Raw genomic sequence first — 23341 nt, 5'->3', positions numbered from 1 at the left:
GCCACTCCTTGGAGACCCTATGGGGCAGTTCTACTCTGTCTATAGGGTCACTGTGAGTCAGAATTGACTCAATGGCAGCGGGTTTATTTATTTATTTAGAATCAACACAGGATTTCCCCCTTTTTGTCCCCAATATTCACTTAGTAACTAAACCTGAGACCTGAGAGAATCACCTTGGCCTTGGGCTCCTGATCACATTTCCTCCCTGAAGAAGTGCAGACTTCCTCACTAAAAAAAAACTAGAGACAGGCTATGATTCCTATCAGAGGATTTCGAGGGGCTTCTTGGCGTTTGGTGGCAGTTGTAGTTAGTGTTTAAGAGCGTGAGACCTGGAGTCAGAGGGCCGGTGTTCACATCCAGCCTCCCTCACTTTTTAGCCGTGTGGCTCTGAACCTTAACGTCTTTGTCTGTAAGACCATAATGATACCTGCTTCTAGTGTTGGTTATCCTTCAATTCGTCCACTCAACAAACATTTATTGAGCTCCTGCCTACTGTGTGCCAGGCATGATTGAGGAGCTGCTGTTTTGCAGGGCAAGGGTAGAGGCAGGGAGCCCAGTCAGTCGTCAGACAAGAGATGTACACACTCCACGGAGTTTGGGCTACCTCATTAATTCATTCGTCAGACATTTATTGAATATCTACTTTACTCTTGGCTACTTGCCAGGGCTTCAATATAAACAGAAAACAGTTCTTTGCATTTGAGGAGTTTAAAGACTAGATACAAAGATCAAAGTACAGAAACAGGATAAGGGGTAGACCAGATGTGTGGACTAAGGAGAAGGAAGCATCTCACCACCTGGAGATTTAGCCGTGGGGTGACTTTTGGGTAGGGCCCATAGGATAAGAAAGACAGGAATAGTATTCCAGATAGAGGGAAGTCACATGTTGGAGGCTGGTAGGAACACTGGGTGGAGGGAGTAAGCAGATGAGGTGGCAGAGGCGGGCTGGAGGCAGATGGTGCTGTGCTAAGGAGGTTGGACTTCTTCCTGCAGATGGTGGAAGGTTCTGAGGTAGCAGGGTGACGTGATCAGGTTAATTTTAAGGCAACTAAGTTTGATGGGAGTCGGGAGGACAGACTGGAGGAGGGGGTGCCTGGTAGAAGGGAGATGCATTAAGGAACTGTTCCAATTGTCTATACCAGGAGAAAGAGACTGGTGCTGAGGCCTGGAAGGAAGGGCAGAGAGGAGGCCAGAATGGAGAGACAGAGGTTGTGACTGATTTGATCTGGGGGTGAGAGTGATGACTCTGCTGAAGCCCTGACAGCCTGGGTACCATGTCCCAAGTGATGCCATAGTGGGCGGGGCATGGGCATGTGCTCAGCAAGTGCTGGCCACTGGCTTCCAGTCCTGGGCTGCAGACCCAAGTCCTCTTCAGCAGGTGGGCATGGCTATCTGTCTTCCAGCGCTGAGGGATGAGGCCATACGGTTTGGCAGCTTGTCAAAGTGGTTTTTCTTGCTCTGCCATACCTCTGCTCAAAAACTCCTTGTTGCTTGCAGAAAAGAGTCCAAACTCCACAGCTCTTGGCATGTATTAGGCATTCAATACAAATTTATTAAGATAATGAATTAAAAGCCCTTTATTGCTACCATCTCTTCCTGACCTGAGGTGGAATCTGTTTTTCTGTAACTCAGTAGTTGCATTTCTAAGAAATCTCAGGTTATTAAACTCTATTATTTAAAAATAATTGTTGCAATAGAAAAAAATTAAGGGCTAGAGTGTTTCAGACTTAAAATAATCAGAGGTGTCTTTATCTGCCCATCGGGCCCTTCCCTTTTCTGGTCTCAGCCTCCAGCCTGGACCATAGTGGTGAATACTTGTCCTACACTGGGCAACCATATTACTACACCCCTTGACTACTGTGATTGGCCCAGAGATGAACATATGACACAAGACAGCCAATGTGAGGCCTTCCCTGAGATTTTTCCTGGGTGAAATTATTGGGAAACTCTCCCAGTTTTTTCTCCCTTGCTTCTGTTTGGAAAGGAGCCCTGGAGGTATAGTGGTTAAGTGCTCAGCTGCTAACCGAAAGGTGGGCAATTTGAACCCACCAGACGCTCCATGGGACAAAGACGTGGCAGTCTGCTTCCATAAAGATTTACAGCCTTGGAAAGCCTATGGGGAAATTCTACTCTGTCCTATAAGCTCGTTGTGAGTCAGAATTGACTCGACAGCAATGAATTCGGCTTTTGGTTTTCTGCTTGGAAGATGAAGAGCTTCACCTGGCGTAACTTGCAACTATGATCTCATTGCAAGGAGAAAGACTAACGGTAGCAGATGGGACTGAGGCAAATAGGCAGAGGAAAGCAGGGCGGGGGAAGAGAGAGGGAGAGAGAAAGTGGAACATGAATGAATAAATACTGGTGTATTTGAGCCCAGGGTCCATGTGCCTTAGAGGCCAGCTTTACCGCCTTCCATAGTTTAAACATTGAGCCTATACATTTTCCTTTTTGACTTAAGCTAGTTTGATTTGGGTCAGAGCTGGGACTAGAGTGAGGCAAGTGGGACCTAGGGTCCCAAATTTAAGGAAGTATTGTATGAACCTGTGAGCAAACACCTTCTTAAACTGGACTCCCTGGGCACCTTGCTGGCTTCATCTTAGTCCTGGCCCTGAGTTGAGTTTCAGTGACTTGACTGAAAGAACTTTTTGCTAATATAAGCTCTACTTTTATTTTGTAATTATGAGTTAACAACACCATACTGGTTGATCAAATAGGACAAAACTACATCTAAATGTTAATGAGCAGTTCCAAAGAAAACAGAGAACGGGATCAAAGTCAGTGGGTTTCTAGACTAAGAAAGTAAACTGTAGCTCATGTTACAACTGCCAACAACTGACCTGGCTATAACATAAGTTGTTAACTAGGGAACATGATTTGTGATGGTTATAACAGTCAGATGTCATCTGTAACTTCTTCAGGACTCCTGTTACACTGACTTGTCTTATGGTTGGTGGAATGGAAACTGAAAATTCATTCCTTCTCCTTGGGGTAACAGTGCCTATAAGTGATCGTTGCATAGAGGGTACTCGATAAATATTTGCTGAATTGAACTGAACAGCACCCTTATATCTGATCATCCCTCAATCCATACACATCTAATAGTGGGTGCATCACTCATTCTTGGCTGTGGTCATTGTTAGTTGCCCTCCAGTCAGCTCTGACTCATAGTGACCTTATGTGTAACAGAAGAAACCTTGCCTGGTCCTATGCCATCCTCACAATTGTTACTGTTTCAGCCCATTGTTACAGCTACTGTGTCAACTCATTTCATTGAGGGTTTTCCTCTTTTTTGCTGATCCTGTACTTTATATATTGAATGTATCATCAACTGCAAAAAGAATGAACAAATCTGTCTTGGAAGAAGTACAACCAGAATGTTCCTTAGAAGCAAGGATGGCAATACTACATCTCATATACTTTGGACAGAAGGGATCAGTCCCTAGAAAAAGACATCATGCTTGGTAAAGTAGAGGGTCAGCAGAAAAGAGGAAGACCCCCAAAAAGATGGATTGACCCAGTGGCTGCAACAATGGGTTTACGCATAACAACGATTGTGAGGATGGTGCAGGACTGTGCACTGCTGCATTCTGTTGTACATAGGGTCACTATGAGTCGGAACCAACTTGACAGCAACTAACAACAACATAACAACGTACTTTACCAAGCATGATGTCTTTCTCCAGGTCCCTGCTGATAATGTGTCCAAAGGAAGTGAGACGAAGTCTCACCATCCTTGCGTCTAAGGAGCATTCTGGCTGTACTTCCTCCAAGACAGATTTTTTTTTGTTCTTCTGCAGTCCATAGTATACTCAGTATTCTTCGCCAACACCAAAATTCAAATGGGTCAATTCTTCTTTGGTTTTCCTTTTTCATCATTAAACTTTTGCATGCATATGAGACCATTGGAAACACCACGACTTGGGTCAGGAGCACCTTAGTCATCAAAGTGACACCTTTGCTTTTTAAGATTTTAAAGAGGTCTTTTGCAGCAGATTTGCCCAGTGCAATACGTAATTTGATTTCTCCATTGCTGCTTCCATGGGCATTGATTGTTGATCCAAGTAAAATACAATCTGTGACAATTTCAATATTTTCTCCATTTATCATGATGTTGCTAATTGGTCCAGTTGTGCGGATTTTTATTTTCTTGGCTAGTCAGTGTTTTTCCTCCCCTGGCCTCAGTGATTAACTCAGGGATGGGTATGTGACCCAAGGCAGTCTATAAGTCCTTCTTGAAGCCCAAAGAAAATCCCTCTTCCCTATGGTTGCAAAGCTGTGAGGACCTAGGCCTGGGGCTTGCATTGGTCATTTTATGACCTCCTGGGGAGCTCTGGTGGTGCAGCGGTTAAGAGTTTGGCTGCTAACCAAAAGCTCAGCAGTTTGAATCCACCAGGTACTCCTTGGAAGCCCTATGGGGCAGTTCTACTCTGTCCTATAGGATTGTTATGAGTCAGAATCGACTCTAGGGCAATGGGTTTGGTGTTTTGGGGGGAGTGTCTGCCGGAGAATGGAGCCAACAGAGTAGGCAGAGAAAGATGACTCCTGATGACATTATTTGAGCCCCTGGATCCAGCCAAGCCTGAACTTTTCAGTTATTTAAACTAACAAATTGTATTTGTTTGCTTAAGTGAGTTAGAGTTGGGCTACTGTACTCACCATTCATAAGAAAGTTGTTTTTTTTTTTTTTAATCTGTATGCTGTTAGAATGCTCTTGGTGCTACTTATCAATGGCAAATTCACTTAGATTACACAATAAGAAGGTTTATTTTCTCACCAACAAGAAGGTCAGGGACAGAGCACCTTCAGGCACAGGTTGATTAAAGCCCTGGCTCCACTTCTCTATGATTCTGTAAGCTTTGCCCTTCTCCATGTATTGGTTTTGCCCCTCAGGTAGCAGCAAGATGGCTTTAACAGCATACCACATCCAGACACATCAGCCAGAGGCAGAAAAGAGACCATCTCTTCCAGTCAGTGCTTCTTAAGAGAAGACCTTTCCCTGAAGTCCCTCAGCAGATCTTCCCTCCCATCTCTTTGGCAAGAACTGGGTCATGTGCCCATCCCTAAGCCAGTCCCTGGAAAGGGGAATGGTATCACTATGATTGGCTAAGGCCAATCTCTTCTGCACATGGCCCCACAGTGGTGCCTACATTTATCCCTTCCTCTCCAGTGTCTACAGTCTGTTTTCTCTTTTGGTTCCATCCCATCTGCTTTGAACATAGACAACTTTCTTCCATCTTGAGGGAAAGCTCTTCATTTGCACCTTTCCAGCCACCACGATGTCTTTCTCTTTCTTTCCATTGGAGTTATGTGGGCTCAGGGCTGGAGGAACCAAAGGATGTTACTGAGTGTGCAGAAGGGCTCTATATTCAGTCTTTCCCTCAGAATAAACAAAGGCTCTGGATGGCAGAACTAGGGTGTCTTAGGCTGGGTTCTCTAGAGAAGCAAAACCAGTAAAACTTACAAATATATGTATATAGAGAGATTTATATCAAAGAAATGGTTCACGCAATTGTAGAGGCTGGAACATCCAAGTCTGTGGGTTACGATAGAGGCTTCCCCGATTCACGTAGCTGCAGGAGATGGTCAACCCAAGATTGGCGAGTCAGAAAGCAGGGCTCTTGGTCACAGGCTGTAAAGATCGACGAATCCTGGGACTGGCAGGCAAAACTGCAAGGCTTCTCTTGATTCACATAGCTGCAGGGGCTGGTGAACCCAAGATTGGCAGGTTGGAGAGCAGGGCTGTGCCCTCAGGCTGTGAAGATTAATGAATCCCAAGATTAGCAGATAAACTGATAGCTCAACTCCCCAGAACCAGAAGTCAGGTGAATAGGAGGCAGCCCCAGGATACAGAGCAAGCAAAAAGTTAGGATGTCTGCTTATATTCAGATGCAGGCCACACCTGCAAGGAAACTCCCTTTCAAATGACTGGCTACTCTCAGCAGATTCCATCATGAGAGCGATCACATATAAACACTGAGAATCATGGCCCAGCCAAGTTGACACACAATCTTAACCATCACACAGGGCCAAGGAGGTGATGTGCCAGAGATACAAGATGGCTGACAACAGACTGCCTTATGAGGTACTGAGTTTGCCACCAAGAGAAGTGTTCAAGCAAAGGCTGGATGACCCACTCTTAGTCATTGTAGCAGGGCTTCTCCTAGTGGAAGTTAGCTCATGTGTTCATTAGGTTTGCACTGAACTACTAACCTAAAGGTTGGTGGTTCAAACTTACCCAGCAGCACTGTGGAAGAAAGACCTGCCGATCTGCTTCTGTAAAGATTACAGCCAAAGAACATCCAGAAAGATGCTCAATAAAGATGCGGAAAATCTAAATGCCACAATCAAACAATTTGACCTCACAGACATATAAAGAACACTCCACCCAATGGGAGCCAAATATACTTTCTTTTCCAACCCACATGGAACATTCTCCAGAATAGACCACATATTAGGTCAAAAAGCAAGCCTTAACAGAACCCAAAACATCAAAATATTACAAAGCATCTTTTCTGACCATAAAAATTGTACTCTAACCAATTTGAAAACCTAGAGGAAATGGACAAATTTCTACAAACATGCTACCTACCTAAACTAACACAAACAGAGGTAGAACAACTAAATAAACTTATAACAAAAGAAGAGATTGAAAAGGTAATTAAAAAACTTCCAAGAAAAAAAAGCCCTGGCCCTGATGGCTTCACTGGAGGATTCTGCCAAACTTTCAGAGAAGAGTTAATACCACTGCTACTAATGGTGTTTCAGAGCATAGATAAAGATGGAATACTCCCAAACTCATTCTATGAAGCCAGCATAACCCCTATACCAAAATCAGGTAAAGACACCACAAAAAAAGAAAACTACAGACCTATATCCCTCATGAACTTAGATGTAAAAATCCTCAACAAAATTCTAGCCAATAGAATTCAACAACATATCTAAAAAATAGTTCACCATGACCAAGTGGGATTCATACCAGGTATGCAGGGATGGTTCAACATTAGGAAAACAATTAATGTAGTCCACCACATAAATAAACCAAAAGACAAGAACCACATGATCTTATCAGTTGATGCAGAAAAGGCATTTGGCAAAGCTCAACACCGATTCAAGATTAAGACTCTCAGCAAAATAGGGATAGAAGGGAAATTCCTCAACATAATAAAGGGCATTTATACAAACCTAACAGCCAACATCACCCTAAATGGAGAGAGTCTGAAAGCATTCCCCTTGAGAACAGAAACCAGACAAGGATACCCTTTATCACTACTCTTATTCAACATTGTGCTACAGGTCCTAGCCAGAGCAATTAGGCTAGAAAAAGAAATAAATGGCATCCAAATTGGTAAGGAAGGAGTAAAAGTATCTCTATTTGCAGATGATATGATCTTATACACAGAAAAGAATCCACAAGAAAACTACTGAAACTAATAGAATATTTCAGCAGAGTATTAGGATAGAAGATAAATATAAAAAAATCAGTTGGATTCCTCTACATCAAGAAAGAGAAAGTTGGAGAGGAAACTACCAAATCGATACCATTTACAATAGCCCCCAAGAGGATAAAATGTTGTTGTCGTTAGTTGCCATTGAGTCAGTTCTGACTCATAGCGACCCTATGTACCACAGAATGAAACACTGCCCAGTCCTCCGCCATCCTCACAATCATTGTTATGCATGAGCCCACTGATATAGCCACTGGGTCAGTCCATCTCATTGAGGGTCTTCCTCTTTTCTGCTGACCCTGTATTTTACCGAGCATGATGTCCTTCTCCAGGGACTGATCCCTCCTGACAGCATGTCCACAGTACGTAAGACGCAGTCTCGCCATCCTTGCTTCTAAGGAGCATTCTGGTTGTACTTCTTCCAGTACAGACCTGTTCATTCTTTTGGCAGTCCATGGTATATTCAATATTCTTCGCCAATGCCACAATTCAAAGGTGTCAATTCTTCTTCAGTCTTCCTTATTCATTGTCCAGCTTTCACATGCATATGATGCGATTGAAAATACCATGGCTTGGGTCAGGCACACCTTAGTCTTCAAGGTGACATCTTTGCTTTTCAACGCTTTAAAGAGGTGCTTTGCAGCAGATTGCCCAATGCAGTGTGTCTTTTGATTTCTTGACTGCTGCTTGCATGGGTGTTGATTGTGGATCCAAGTAAAATGAAATCCTTGACAACTTCAATCTTTTCACTGTTTATCATGATGTTGCTTATTGGTCTAGTTGTGAGGATTTTTGTTTTATGCTGAGGTGTAATCCATACTGAAGGCTGTGGTCTTTGATCTTCATCAGTAAGTGCTTCAAGTCCTCCTCAGTTTCAGCAAGCAAGGTTGTGTCATCTGCAAAGGGTGGGTTGTTAATGAGTATTCCTCCAATCCTGATGCCCGTTCTTCTTCATATAGTCCAGCTTCTTGGATTATTTGCTCACCATATAGATTTAATAGGTATGGCGAAAGGATTCAACTCTGACTCACGCTTTTCCTGACTTGAAACCACACAGTATCCCCTTGTTCTGTTCAAACAAGTGCCTCTTGATCTATGTACAGGGTCCTCATGAGCACAATTAGGTGCCCTGGAGTTCCCATTCTTTGCAATATTATCCATAATTTGTTATGATCCACACAGTTGAATGCCTTTGGATAGTCAATAAAACACAGGTAAATATCCTTCTGGTGTTCTCTGCTTTCAGCCAGGATCCATCTGACATCAGCAATGATATCTCTGGTTCCGCGTCCTCTTCTGAATCCAGCCTGAATTTCTGGCAGTTCCCTGTTGATATACTGCTGCAATCGCTTTTGAATGATCTTCAGCAAAATTTTGCTTGCGTGTGATATTAATGACATTGTTTGAAATTTCCTCATTCAATTGGATCACCTTTCTTGTGAATAGGCATGAATATGGGTCTCTTCCAGTCAGTTGGCCAGGTAGCTGTCTTCCAAATTTCTTGGCATAGATGAGTGAGCACTTCCAGTGCTGCATCCGTCTGCTGAAACATTTCAATTGATATTCTGTCAATTCCTGGAGCCTTGTTTTTCTCCAATGCCTTCAGTGCAGCTTGGACTTCTTCTTTCAGTACCATCGGTTCCTGACCATATGCTACCTCTTGAAATGGTTTAACGTCGACCAATTCCTTTTGGTATGACTCTGTGTATTCCTTCTATCTTCTTTTGATGCTTCCTGCATCATTTAATACTTTCCCATAGAATCCTTCACTATTGCAACTCGAGGCTTCAATTTTTTCTTCAGGGCTTTCTGCTTGAGAAATGCCGAGCATGTTCTTCCTTTTGGTTTTCAATCTCAGAGCTGGAGATAGAAGAAGATAAAATACTTAGGAATAAATCTAACCAGAGACGTAAAAGACCTATACAAAGAAAACTACAAGACACTACTGCAAAAAACCAAAACAGACTTACATAAATGGAAAAATATACCTTGTTCATGGATAGGAAGACTCGACATTGTGAAAATGTCTATTCTACCCAGAGTTCTTTACAGATACAATGCAATCCCGATCCAAATTCCAATGGCATTTTTTTAATGAGATGGAGAAACAAATCACCAACTTCATATTGAAAGGGAAGAGGCCCTGAATAAGTAAAAGCATTACTGAAAAAGAAGAACAAAGTGGGAGGCCTCGCACTACCTGATTTTAGAACTTATTATACTGCCACAGTAGTCAAAACAGCCTGGTACTGGTACAACAACAGATACATAGACCAATGGGACAGAATTGAGAATCCAGACTTAAATTCATCCACCTATGAGCAGCTGATATTTGACGAAGGCCCAAAGTCAGTTAAATGGGGGAAAAGACAGACTGTTTAACAAATGGTGCTGGCATAACTGGATACCCATCTGCAAAAAAATGAAACAAGATGCACACCTCACACCATGCACAAAAACTAACTCCAAATGGATCAAAGACCTAAATCTAAAATCTAAAATGATAAAGATCATGGAAGAAAAAAATAAGGACAATGCTAGGAGCCCTTATACATGGCATAAACAGTATACAAAACATTACTAACAATGGACAAACACCAGAAGAGAAACTAGATAAGTAGGAGCTCCTAAAAATTAAACACTTATGCTCATCCAAAGACTTCATCAAAAGAGTAAAAAGACAGCCTACAGACTGGGAAAAAATTTTTGGCTATGACAAATCCTATCAGTGTCTAATCTCTAAAATCTACAAGATACTACAAAACCTCAACAACAAAAAGACAACCCAATTAAAAAAAGGGCAAAGGATATGAATAAGCACTTCACCAGAGAAGAGATTCAGGTGGCTAACAGATACATGAGGAAATACTCATGATCATTAACCATTAGAGAAATGCAAATCAAAACTACAATGAGATTCCATCTCACCTCCCGCTAGGCTGGCATTAATCCAAAAAACACAAGATAATAAATGTTGGAGAGGTTGCAGAGAGACTGGAACACTTATACACTGCTGGTGGGAATGTTAAATGGTACAGCCACTTTGGAAATTGATTTGCCACTTTCTTAAAAAACTAGAACTAGAAATACCATACGATCCTGCAATCCCACTCCTCGGAATATACTCTAAAGAAATAAGAGCCTTCCCAGGAATAGATATATGCACACCCATGTTCATTGCAATACTGTTTACAATAGCAAAAAGATGGAAACAACCAAGGTGCCCATCAACGGATGAATGGATAAACAAATTGTGGTATATTTATACAAGGGAATACTATGCAATGATAAAGAACAACCATGAATCCGTGAAACACGTCATAACATGGAAGAATCTGGAAAGCATTATGCTGAGTGAAATTAGTCACGAAAGGACAAATATTGTATGAGACCACTATTATAAGAACTCAAGAAAAGGTTTAAACAGAAGAAATCATTCTTTGATGGTTACGAGGGTGGGGAGGGAGGAAGAAGGGTATTCACTAGTAGACAAGAATTATTTTAGGTAAATGGGAGCACAACACACAATACAGGGGAAGTCAGCACAACTGGACTAATCCAAAAGCTAAGGATACAACCAAACACTTGGAGGGACAGAGTAGCAGGGGCAGGGATCTGGGGATCATGGTTTCAGGGGACATCTAGGTCAACTGGCATAACAAAGTGTATTAAGAAAACATTCTGCGTCCCACTTTGGTGGGTGGTGTCTGGGGTCTTAAAAGCTAGCAAGGGGGCCATCTAAGATGCATCAATTGGTCTCAACCCACCTGGAGCAAAGAAGAATGAAGAACATGAAAGTCACAAGGAAAATATGAGCCCAAGAGAAAGAAAGGGCCGCATAAACCAGAGACTCCATCAGCATGAGACTGGAAGAACTGGATGGTGCCCGGCTACCACCAATGACTGCCCTGACAGGGAACACAACAGAGAATCCCCGATGGTGCAGGAGAAAAGTGGGATGCAGACCTCAAATTCTAGTAAAAAGACCAGACTTAGTGGTCTGACTGAGACTGGAGGGATCGCAGAGGATATGGCCCCAAGACTCTCTGTTAGCCCATAACTAAAACCATTCCTGAAGCCAACTCTTCAGACAAAGATTAGACTGGACTATAAGACATAAAATGATAATGGTGAGGTGTGTGCTTCTTAGCTCAAGTGGTCACATGAGACTATGTGGGCAGCTCCTGTCCGGAGGCAAGATGAGAAGGCAGAGGGGGACAGGAGCTGGTTGAATGGACACGGGAAATACAGGGTGGAGAGAAGGGGTGTGCTGTCACATTGTAGGGAGAGAAACTAGGGTCATATAACAATGTTAGTGTAAGTTTTCATATGAGAGACTGACTTGATTTGTAAACTTTCACTTAAAGCACAATTTAAAAAAAAAAAAAGATTATTGTCAAGAAAACCCTATGGAGCAGTTCTACTCTGTAACACATGGGATTGCCACGAGTCTGAATTGACTCAATGGCAATTAACAACAACTATTTATATACCAACAGTCCCTGGGTGGTGCAAACAGTTGAAGTGTTCGGCTGCTAAGTGAAAGATTGGAGGTTTGAGTTGACCCAGAGGCACATTGGAAGAAAGGCCTGGAAATCTATTTCCAAAAAAATCAGCCATTGAAAATCCTGTGGAGCACAGTCCTACTCTGCTACACACAGGGTTGCCACGAGTTGGAGTTTACTTGATCACAACTGGTCGCTATATACCAGGTATTGTACTTAACATCAGTGATACGGCAGTTAACAAGGCAGACAGTTCCTGGGCTCATTCAGCTTAGAGTTTAGCAGGGGAGAGGGGCCTTAAACAAATATACACATGAATATATAATTACAGGCACGGAAGAATGAGGGGTCCCTGGGTAACACAAGTTGTTAAGGACTTGACTACTAGCTGCAAGGCTGGCGGTTCAAACCCACTAAGAGGTGCCTCGGAAGACAGGCCTGGAGATCTGCTTCTGAAAGGTTAGTTACAGCCTTGAAAACCCTATGGAGCAGTTCTACTCTGCACACATGGGGTTGCCATGACTCGGAATCAACTCACCAGTAACCAACAACAAGAAAACGATAATGGATTGAGACCAAATGGTCAACATTTACCCAAAAGCAAAGATGAGAAAGCAAGGAGGGGAAGGGAAGCTAGATGAATGGGAACAGAACAAACAGAATGGAAACACTGAGAATGCTAACACACTGTGAAAAATGTAACCCATGTCACAGAACAATTGGAATAAAAACTGTTAAATGGGAATCCAATTTGCTGTGTAAACTTTCACCTAAAATACAATACGTAAAATATTTAAAAAAAAAAAAAAAGGAGGAATGACCTCCAAAGGCTCTTCTAGTCAAAGATTTATGACTACCTGAAATGTTTACCTCTGTGCCTGGCATACAGGTGTTCAGTAAATGTTACCGGATTTCTATTTCCCTAAACACAGAGGTCTATGGTGTTGTTTCCTTCCTCTTAACGTCTATTTGTTTTTTCTGTGTTAATCATTTGCTATTCAGCCACATTATTTTATAATTAACTTTTGTTTATTTTCTAACTACTGGAAATATTTTTTCCCAGTTCTACAATATTAATCTACCCAATGACGATGAGCAACACAACTGCTTAAAAAACAAGAATTGTTCAAATTCATTAACTGCCTTGCCTATGCTTTGTAAGCCACGAACACAAATAACGATTAAAAGGAGAATTCCTAACACGTCTACAGAAATCTTCCACATGTTAGGTCATCCATACCTCCAGCAGTCCTGTGCAGAAAGCCAGGATATCAGGCCCTTTTTCCAGTTAAGGAAACCAAGGCTCCGCCGGTGAAACGGTTTACCCAGTACCTGGAGAGGAGAACGTGTTTCTTTCTCCAGTTTCCAGGTGGCTTGAATAGAATCCTATCTGGAAGACACCTGGGGGAATCATCTATTTCTATCTCCCCATTTTATAGATGAGAAACTGAGACTTTGGGAGGTGATGGGACTTCCCAGAGATCACTGGCGTAGTAAATGGTACAGCCAGCCCTTCTAGGACTCATTTGTCTGACTCCAAAGCCTGTGCTAACTCACCTTCTGCCAACACACAGGCTGCTGGTGCCTCCCCACCAACCATGCTGTAATAACGATGGGGTTCCTACACTTTCCAGGTGAGGCTGGACGTCAAGGTAGTAAGAGGTGACAGGGTCTGGTGGCAAATAGCTAGACTGAGGCCCCTGGACACAGCCTATTGTGGGGCCACCGTTAGCCTCAGTACCCTCCTTACATCGGGAGATCTTCCTTCCTTCCTCATCTTTCTTCCTCAGGCCACAGACCCTCCTTCCTCCTTTACTAGGTTTCTGTGTCCTGTGCTTCTGGCGCCTCCTTGTGGCTAAAAGCATCTACTGCAACAATGGCTGCACTAGACAGTTCTGGGAAAATCCCGAAGACCGCAGAATGTAGAGATTGAAGGATCTTTATACATTATTTTCACAAATAATTTGCATTTTTCCCAGCAGTGAAACAAACCTGGGTCTGTGTTTGAACCTAGGAATCTTGGTTTCCAGACCATATCCCCAAATGTGCTGTTGTTGACTAAATCTTTGAATGGGAGTAACCTGTGTCATTCAGGGTAGGAAATTAACTCAATCAGCCACCAAGTTGTTTTTTGGGCTAACACCATCAACTAAATAAAAGTCACTATAGCTTCTATGTTAAAGCATACAGGTCTGGAGAGAGAAGGAGTGGGATAAATCCTGGAACTTCACCTTGCTAGGCCTCAGTTTTCTCACCTGTAAAATGGTCTGAAACTATTTTATACGGACAATGTGAGGACAGAATGAGATAGTACATGTAAAGCATAGTGCCTGGCATGCTGTTTGCAAAAATTCACTCCAAGTGGATCATAGGAATACATGTAAGAGCTGAAACTGTAAAACTCGGGGAAGAAAACATAGAAAATCTTTATGATCTTAGGTTAGGCAAAGATTTCTATTTATTTATTATTGTGCTTTAAGTGAAAGTTTACAATTCAAGTCAGTTTCTCATACAAAAACTTATACATACATGTTATGTGACCCTGGTTGTTTTCCCCACAATGTGACAGCACACTCCTCTTCTCCACCCAGTACTTCCCATGTCCATTCAACCAGCTCCTGTCCCCCTCTGCCTACTCATCCTTCCTCCAGACAGGAGCTGCCCACATAGTCTCATGTGTCTACTTCAGCTAAGAAGCACACTCCTCACCAGCATCATTTTATGTCTTATAGTTCAGTCTAATCTTTGTCTGAAGAGTTGGCTTCGGGAATGGTTTTAGTAGTGGGCCAAGAGAGAGTCTTGGGGCCATATCCTCTGGGGTCTCTCCAGTCTCAGTCTGGTCTTTTTACTAGAATTTGAGGTCTGCACCCCACTTTTTTCCTGCTCCATCAGGGACTCTGTGTTGTGTTCCCTGTCAGGGCAGTCATTGGTGGTACCTGGGCGCCATCTAGTTCTTGCAATCTCAGGCTGGTGTAGTCTCTGGTTTATGTGGCCATTTCTGTCTCTTGGGCTAATATTCTCCTTGTGTCTCTGGTGTTCTTCATTCTCCTCTGCTCCAGATGAGTTGGGGCCAATTGATGCATCTTAGATGGCGGCTTGCTAGCTTTTAAGACCCCAGACACCACTCACCAAAGTGGGATGCAGAACATTTTCTTAGTAACCTTTGTTATAGGCAACAATTTCTTAGCTGCAACACCGAAAGCATGATCCTTAAGAGAAAAAAATTGATAAATTGGACTTCATCAATATTAAGAACTTCCGCTCTTCAAAAGACAGTTAAGAGAATGAAAATTTAAGCTACAGACTTGAAGAAATGTTTGCAAATCATATATCTGATAAAGGGCTTGTATCCAGAGTGGACAAAGAACTCTCAATAACCAGAAAACAAAACAACCCAATTTCAAAAACGGGTAAAAGATTTGGACACATACCTGAAGATATACGGATAGCAAATATGCTCATGAAAAGATGCTCAACATCACTAGCCATCAGACAAATGCAAATTAAAACCATAAAGGGATACTATTACACACTCATTAGAATATTTTTTGTTTGTTTCTGCCAAGATTTATTTTTTTTCCTTATTTATTTATTTTTTTATTAACTTTTATTGAGCTTCAAGTGAACGTTTACAAATCAAGTCAGTCTGTCACATATAAGTTTACATACATCTTACTCCGTACTCCCACTTGCTCTACCCCTAATGAGTCAGCCCTTCCAGTCTCTCCTTTCGTGACAATTTTGCCAGCTTCCAACTCTCTCTATCCTCCCATCCCCCCTCCAGACAGGAGATGCCAACACAATCTGAAGTGTCCACCTGATATAATTAGCTCACTCTTCATCAGCATCTCTCTCCCACCCACTGTCCGGTCCCTTTCATGTCTGATGAGTTGTCTTCGGGGATGGTTCCTGTCCTGTGCCAACAGAAGGTCTAGGGACCATGGCCGCCGGGATTCCTCTAGTCTCGGTCAGACCATTAAGTATGATCTTTTTATGAGAATTTGGGGTCTGCATCCCACTGATCTCCTGCTCCCTCAGGGGTTCTCTGTTGTGCTCCCTGTCAGGGCAGTCATCGATTGTGGCCAGGCACCAACTAGTTCTTCTGGTCTCAGGATGATGTAAGTCTCTGGTTCATGTGGCCCTTTCTGTCTCTCGGGCTCTTAGTTGTCGTGTGACCTTGGTGTTCTTCATTCTCCTTTGATCCAGGTGAGTTGAGACCAATTGATGCATCGTAGGTGGCCGCTTGTTAGCATTTAAGACCCCAGACGCCACATTTCAAAGTGGGATGCAGAATGTTTTCATAATAGAATTATTTTGCCAATTGACTTAGAAGTCCCCTTAAACCATGGTCCCCAAACCCCTGCCCTTGCTCCGCTGACCTTTGAAGCATTCATTTTATCCCAGAAACTTCTTTGCTTTTGGTCCAGTCCAATTGAGCTGACCTTCCATGTATTGAGTGTTGTCTTTCCCTTCACCTAAAGCAGTTCTTATCTACTAATTAATCAATAAAAAACCCTCTCCCTCCCTCCATCCCCCGCTCGTAACCACAAAAGTATGCGTTCTTCTCAGTTTTTACTATTTCTCAAGATCTTATAATAGTGGTCTTATACAATATTTGTCCTTTTGCCTCTGACTAATTTCACTCAGCATAATGCCTTCCAGGTTCCTCCATGTTATGAAATGTTTCACAGATTCCTCACTGATCTTTATCGATGCATAGTATTCCATTGTGTGAATATACCACAATTTATTTAACCATTCATCTGTTGATGGACACCTTGGTTGCTTCCAGCTTTTTGCTATTGTAAACAGAGCTGCAATAAACATGGGTGTGCATATATCTGTTTGTGTGAAGGCTGTTGTTTCTCTAGGGTATATTCCCAGGAGTGGGATTTCTGGATTGTATGGTAGTTCTATTTCTAACTGTTTAAGATAACGCCAGATAGATTTCCAAAGTGGTTGTACCATTTTACATTCCCACCAGCAGCGTATAAGAGTTCCAATCTCTCCGCAGCCTCTCCAACATTTATTGTTTTGTGTTTTTTGGATTAATGCCAGCCTTGTTGGAGTGAGATGGAATCTCATTGTAGTTTTAATTTGCATTTCTCTAATGGCTAATGATCGAGAGCATTTTCTCATGTATCTGTTAGCTGCCTGAATATCTTCTTTAGTGAAGTGTGTGTTCATATCCTTTGCCCACTTCTTGATTGGGTTGTTTGTCTTTTTGTGGTTGAGTTTTGACAGAATCATGTAGATTTTAGAGATCAGGCGCTGGTCGGAGATGTCATAGCTGAAAATTCTTTCCCAGTCTGTAGGTGGTCTTTTTACTCTTTTGGTGAAGTCTTTAGATGAGCATAGGTGTTTGATTTTTAGGAGCTCCCAGTTATCGGGTTTCTCTTCGTCAGTTTTGTATTCTGTTTATGCCTTGTATTAGGGCTCCTAGAGTTGTCCCTATTTTTTCTTCCATGATCTTTATCGTTTTAGTCTTTATGTTTAGGTCTTTGATCCACTTGGAGTTAGTTTTTGTGCATGGTGTGAGGTATGGGTTCTGTTTCATTTTTTTGCAAATGGATATCCAGTTATGCCAGCACCATTTGTTAAAAAGACTATCTTTTCCCCAATTAACGGACACTGGGCCTTTGTCAAATATCAGCCGCTCATACGTGGATGGATTTATATCTGGGTTCTCAATTCTGTTCCACTGGTCTATGTGCCTGTTGTTGTACCAGTACCAGGCTGTTTTGACTACCGTGGCTGTATAATAGCTTCTGAAATCAGGTAGAGTGAGGCCTCCCACTTTCTTCTTCTTTTTCAGTAATGCTTTGCTTATTTGAGGCTTCTCTCCCTTCCATATGAAATTGGTGATTTGTTTCTCTATCACCTTAAAAAATGACATTGGAATTTGGATCGGAAGTGCATTATATGTATAGATGGCTTTTGGTAGAATAGACATTTTTACTATGTTAAGTCTTCCTATCCATGAGCAAGGTATGTTTTTCCACTTAAAGTATGTCCTTTTTAATTTCTTATAGTAGAGCCTTGTAGTTTTCTTTGTGTAGGTCTTTTACATCTTTGGTAAGATTTATTCCTAAGTATTTTATCTTCTTGGGGGCTACTGTGAATGGTATTGATTTGGTTATTTCCTCTTCGGTGTTCTTTTTGTTGATGTAGAGGAATCCAAGTGATTTTTGTATGTTTATTTTATAACCTGAGACTCTGCCAAACCCTTCTGTTAGTTTCAGTAGTTTTCTGGAGGATTCCTTAGGGTTTTCTGTGTATAAGATCATGTCATCTGCAAATAGGGATAATTTTACTTCCTCCTTGCCAATCCGGATGCCTTTTATTTCTTTGTCTAGCCTAATTGCCCTGGCTAGGACTTCTAGCACAATGTTGAATAAGAGCGGTGATAAAGGGCATCCTTGTCTGGTTCCCGTTCTCAAGGGAAATGCTTTCAGGCTCTCTCCATTTAGAGTGATATTGGCTGTTGGCTTTGCATAGATGCCCTTTATTATGTTGAGGAATTTTCCTTCAATTCCTATTTTGGTGAGAGTTTTTATCATAAATGGGTGTTGGACTTTGTCAAATGCCTTTTCTGCATCAATTGGTAAGATCATGTGGTTTTTGTCTTTTATTTATGTGATGGATTACATTAATGGTTTTTCTGATATTAAACCAGCCTTGCATACCTGGTATAAATCCCACTTGATCGTGGTGCATCATTTTTTTGATATGTTGTTGAATTCTATTGGCTAGAATTTTGTTGAGGATTTTTGCATCTATGTTCATGAGGGATACAGGTCTGAAATTTTCTTTTTTTGTAATGTCTTTACCTGGTTTTGGTATCAGGGAGATGGTGGCTTCATAGAATGAGTTGGGTAGTATTCTGTCATTTTCTATGCTTTGAAATACCTTCAGTAGTAGTGGGGTTAACTCTTCTCTGAAAGTTTGGTAGAACTCTGCAGTGAAGCCGTCCGGGCCAGGGCTTTTTTTTGTTGGGAGTTTTTTGATTACCGTTTCAATCTCTTTTTTTGTTATGGGTCTATTTAGTTGTTCTACTTCTGAATGTGTTAGTTTAGGTAGGTAGTGTTTTTCCAGGAATTCATCCATTTCTTCTAGGTTTGCAAATTTGTTAGAGTACAATTTTTCGTAATAATCTGATATGATTCTTTTAATTTCAGTTGGTTCTGTTGTGATGTGGTCCTTCTCGTTTCTTATTCGGGTTATTTGTTTCCTTTCCTGTATTTCTTTAGTCAGTCTAGCCAATGGTTTACCAATTTTGTGAATTTTTTCAAAGAACCAGCTTTTGGCTTTGTTAATTCTTTCAATTGTTTTTCTGTTCTCTAATTCATTTAGTTCAGCTCTAATTTTTATTATTTGTTTTCTTCTGGTGCCTGATGGATTCTTTTGTTGCTCACTTTCTATTTGTTCAAGTTGTAGGGACAGTTCTCTGAAATTGGCTCTTTCTTCTTTTTGTATGTGTGCATTTATCGATATAAATTGGCCTGTGAGGACTGCTTTTGCTGTGTCCCAGAGGTTTTGATAGGCAGTATTTTCATTCTCGTTGCATTCTATGAATTTCCTTATTCCCTCCTTGATGTCTTCTATAACCCAGTCTTTTTTCAGGAGGGTATTGTTCATTTTCCAAGTATTTGATTTCTTCTCCCTAGTTTTTCTGTTATTGATTTCTAGTTTTATTGCCTTGTGGTCTGAGAAGATGCTTTGTAATATTTCAATGTTTTGGACTCTGCAAAGGTTTGTTTTATGACCTAAAATGTGGTCTATTCTAGAGAATGTTCCATGTGTGCTAGAAAAAAAAGTATACTTTGCAGCAGTTGGGTGGAGAGTTCTGTATAAGTCAATGAGGTCAAGTTGGTTGAGTGTTGTAATTAGGTCTTCCGTGTCTCTATGGAGCTTCTTACTGGATGTCCTGTCCTTCTCCGAAAGTGGTGTGTTGAAGTCTCCTACTATAATTGTGGAGGTGTCTATCTCACTTTTCAATTCTGTTAAAATTTGATTTATGTATCTTGCAGCCCTGTCATTGGGTGCATAAATATTTAATATGGTTATGTCTTCCTGATCAATTGCCCCTTTTATCATTATGTAGTGTCCTTCTTTATCCTTTGCGGTGGATTTAAGTCTAAAGTCTATTTTGTCAGAAATTAATATTGCTACTCCCCTTCTTTTTTGCTTATTGTTTGCTTGATATATTTTTTTCCATCCTTTGAGTTTTAGTTTGTTTGTGTCTCTAAGTCTAAGGTGTGTCTCTTGTAGGCAGCATATAGATGGATCGTGTTTCTTTATCCAGTCCGAGACTCTCTGTCTCTTAATTGGTGCATTTAGTCCATTTACATTCAGCGTAATTATAGATAAATAAGTGTTTAGTGTTGTCATTTTGATGCCTTTTTATGTGTGTTGTTGACAATTTCATTTTTCCACATACTTTTTTGTGCTGAGACGTTTTTCTTATTGAATTGTGAGATCCTCATTTTCGTAGTGTTTGACTTTATGTTTGTTGAGTCGTTACGTTTTTCTTGGCTTTTATCTTGAGTTATGGAGTTGTTATACCTCTTTGTGGTTACCTTAATATTTACCCCTATTTTTCTAAGTAAAAGCCTAACTTGTATTGTTCTATATCGCCTTGTATCACTCTCCATATGACAGTTCTATGCCTCCTGTATTTAGTCCCTCTTTTTGATTATTGTGATCTTTTACATATTGACTTCCGTGATTCCCTGTTATGAGTATTTTTTTTTTAATTAATCTTAATTTGTTTTTGTGATTTCCCTCTTTGAGTTGATATCAGGATGTTCTGTTTTGTGACCTTGTGTTGTGCTGGTATCTGATAGTATTGGTTTTCTGCCCAAACAATATCCTTTAGTATTTCTTGTAGCTTTGGTTTGGTTTTTGCAAATTCTCTAAACTTGTGTTTATCTGTAAATATCTTAATTTCGCCTTCATATTTCAGAGAGAGTTTTGCTGAATATATGATCCTTGGCTGGCAGTTTTTCTCCTTCAGTGCTCTGTATATGTCGTCCCATTCCCTTCTTGCCTGCATGGTTTCTGCTGAGTAGTCTGAACTTATTGATTCTCCCTTGAAGGAGACCTTTCTTTTCTCCCTGGCTGCTTTTAAAATTTTCTGTTTATCTTTGGTTTTGGCAAGTTTGATGATAATATGTCTTGGTGTTTTTCTTCTTGGATCAGTCTTAAATGGGGTTCGATGAGCATCTTGGATAGATATCCTTTCGTCTTTCATGATGTCAGGGAAGTTTTCTATCAGGAGTTCTTCAACTATTTTCTCTGTGTTTTCTGTCCTCCCTCCCTGTTCTGGGACTCCAATCACACGCAAGTTATCCTTCTTGATAGAGTCCCACATGATTCTTAGGGTTTCTTCATTTTTTTAAATTCTTTTATCTGATTTTTTTTCAGCTATGTTGGTGTTAATTCCCTGGTCCTCCAGATGTCCCAGTCTGCATTCTAATTGCTCGAGTCTGCTCCTCTGACTTCCTATTGCGTTGTCTAATTCTGTAATTTTATTGTTAATCTTTTGGATTTCTACATGCTGTCTCTCTATGGATTCTTGCAACTTATTAATTTTTCCACTATGTTCTTGAATAATCTTTTTGAGTTCTTCAACAGTTTTATCAGTGTGTTCCTTGGATTTTTCTGCAGTTTGCCTTATTTCGTTTGTGATGTCTTGAAGCATTCTTTAAGTTAGTTTTTTATATTCTGTATCTGATAATTCCAGGATTGTATCTTCATTTGGGAAAGATTTTGATTCTTTTGTTTGGGGGGTTGTAGAAGCTGTCATGGTCTGCTTCTTTATGTGGTTTGATATGGACTGCTGTCTCCGAGCCATCACTGGGAAACTAGTTTTTCCAGAAAATCCGCTAAAAACAAATGCAGTCAGATCCCTATCAGAATTGCCTTTGAATTATAACTGCCACCTTGTTCCCTGTAAGGATGAAAGTCTGAGATTTGGATCATATATGCTTGGCTGTAGCTGGTTCTGTGTTTTTAGTCCTATTAGGGGTGGACTTTTGGTCCCTGGGTTTTTTGTTGTTGTTGTTGTTCCTTCTCTCAGGCCGAAAGAGTGGGTTAGGAAAAGACCAAAAGAAAAAAAAAGGGGGGAAAGCAAAGCCGCCACGGAGCCGGAGCCAGAGCCGTTCTCCCTCTGGCTCAGGCAACTCCAATGTTAATGAAGCCGCCTGGTAAGGGTGGGGGAGGGATCAGAGAGATAGGAGAGTAGCACCTCAGAATATAGCCAGAGTTGCTTGTCTTGCTTGGAATGACTATTATATCTGAGATTCCTGCAGGGCGTGTCACCTATGTGTGCTGGCTGTGTGGAGATTGCCCCCGGGGGTCTGGCCCTCTGAAGCCACCCGCTGCCAGCGTCAAGGTTCCCCTGCTGGAATGCTTTACTCCAGGCTCCAAAATCAGTCGCTGCCTCCCGGGGACTTCTCGTCCCGCCAGCCGAGTCGCCGCGCCGCCCCCGCGGACTGGCTGGGCCCCCTCCCGGGGTTAGTTCAGGGGAGTGGAGCAGCTCTCCGTGCTTGTGCCGTGCCAGCGCCCAGTCAAAATCCCGGCGGGATGGCTCCCCGGCTGGGACGCTGCTCTCCCAGCTCCAAGACAAGTCACTGCCTCCCGGGGACTTCTCCCACCGGCTGCGTCGCCATGCCGCCCGCGAGAACCGGCTGGGCCTCCTCCTGGGGTGAGTTCGGGGGGTAGGGCTGGGCCCCTTGTTTGCTCTGTCAGCTCCCCTGGGCATTGCCCTAAATCAGGCGTCAAAGGTTACCTGACTGGGACGCTGGCTCCAGGCTCCAAAAACAATCGCCGCTTCCCTGTATTTGTTCGTTTTCCGTCTCTAAATCTGTGTTTGTTGTTCAGGGTTCGTAGATTGTTATGTACTTGATCGATTCACTTGTTTTTCCGAGTCTTTGTTGCAAGAGGGATCCGAGGTAGCGTCTACCTAGTCCGCCATCTTGGCCCCCACCTCCCATTAGAATATTTAAAAACCAAAAGCTGACCATACCAAGTGTAGGTGAGGATGCGGAGGAACTGGAGCCCTCATACATTTCTTTTGGAAACACAAAATGGTACAACCATTTTGGGAAACTGTTCAGCAGCTTCTTTAAATATACATTGACCAAACGTACATGTAACCCAGCCATTCCAGTCCTGGGAATTTATTCAAGAGGAATGAAAACGTATGTCCATACAAAGACTTGTAAGTGAATGTTCACAGCAGCTTTATTTGTAATAGTTAAGAACTGGAAAAAAAAAAACCCAAACATCCAACAGGTGAATAGATAAACAAATTGTAGTACCCACCCAAACTCATTGCCCTCTAGTCGATTCCGACTCAGCGACCCTATAGTTCAGAATAGAACTGCC

The sequence above is a fragment of the Loxodonta africana genome, chromosome 3 (genome assembly GCF_030014295.1).
Source record: "Loxodonta africana isolate mLoxAfr1 chromosome 3, mLoxAfr1.hap2, whole genome shotgun sequence".
In the NCBI taxonomy this organism is placed as follows: domain Eukaryota; kingdom Metazoa; phylum Chordata; class Mammalia; order Proboscidea; family Elephantidae; genus Loxodonta; species Loxodonta africana.
This window is presented reverse-complemented; position numbering follows the sequence as displayed.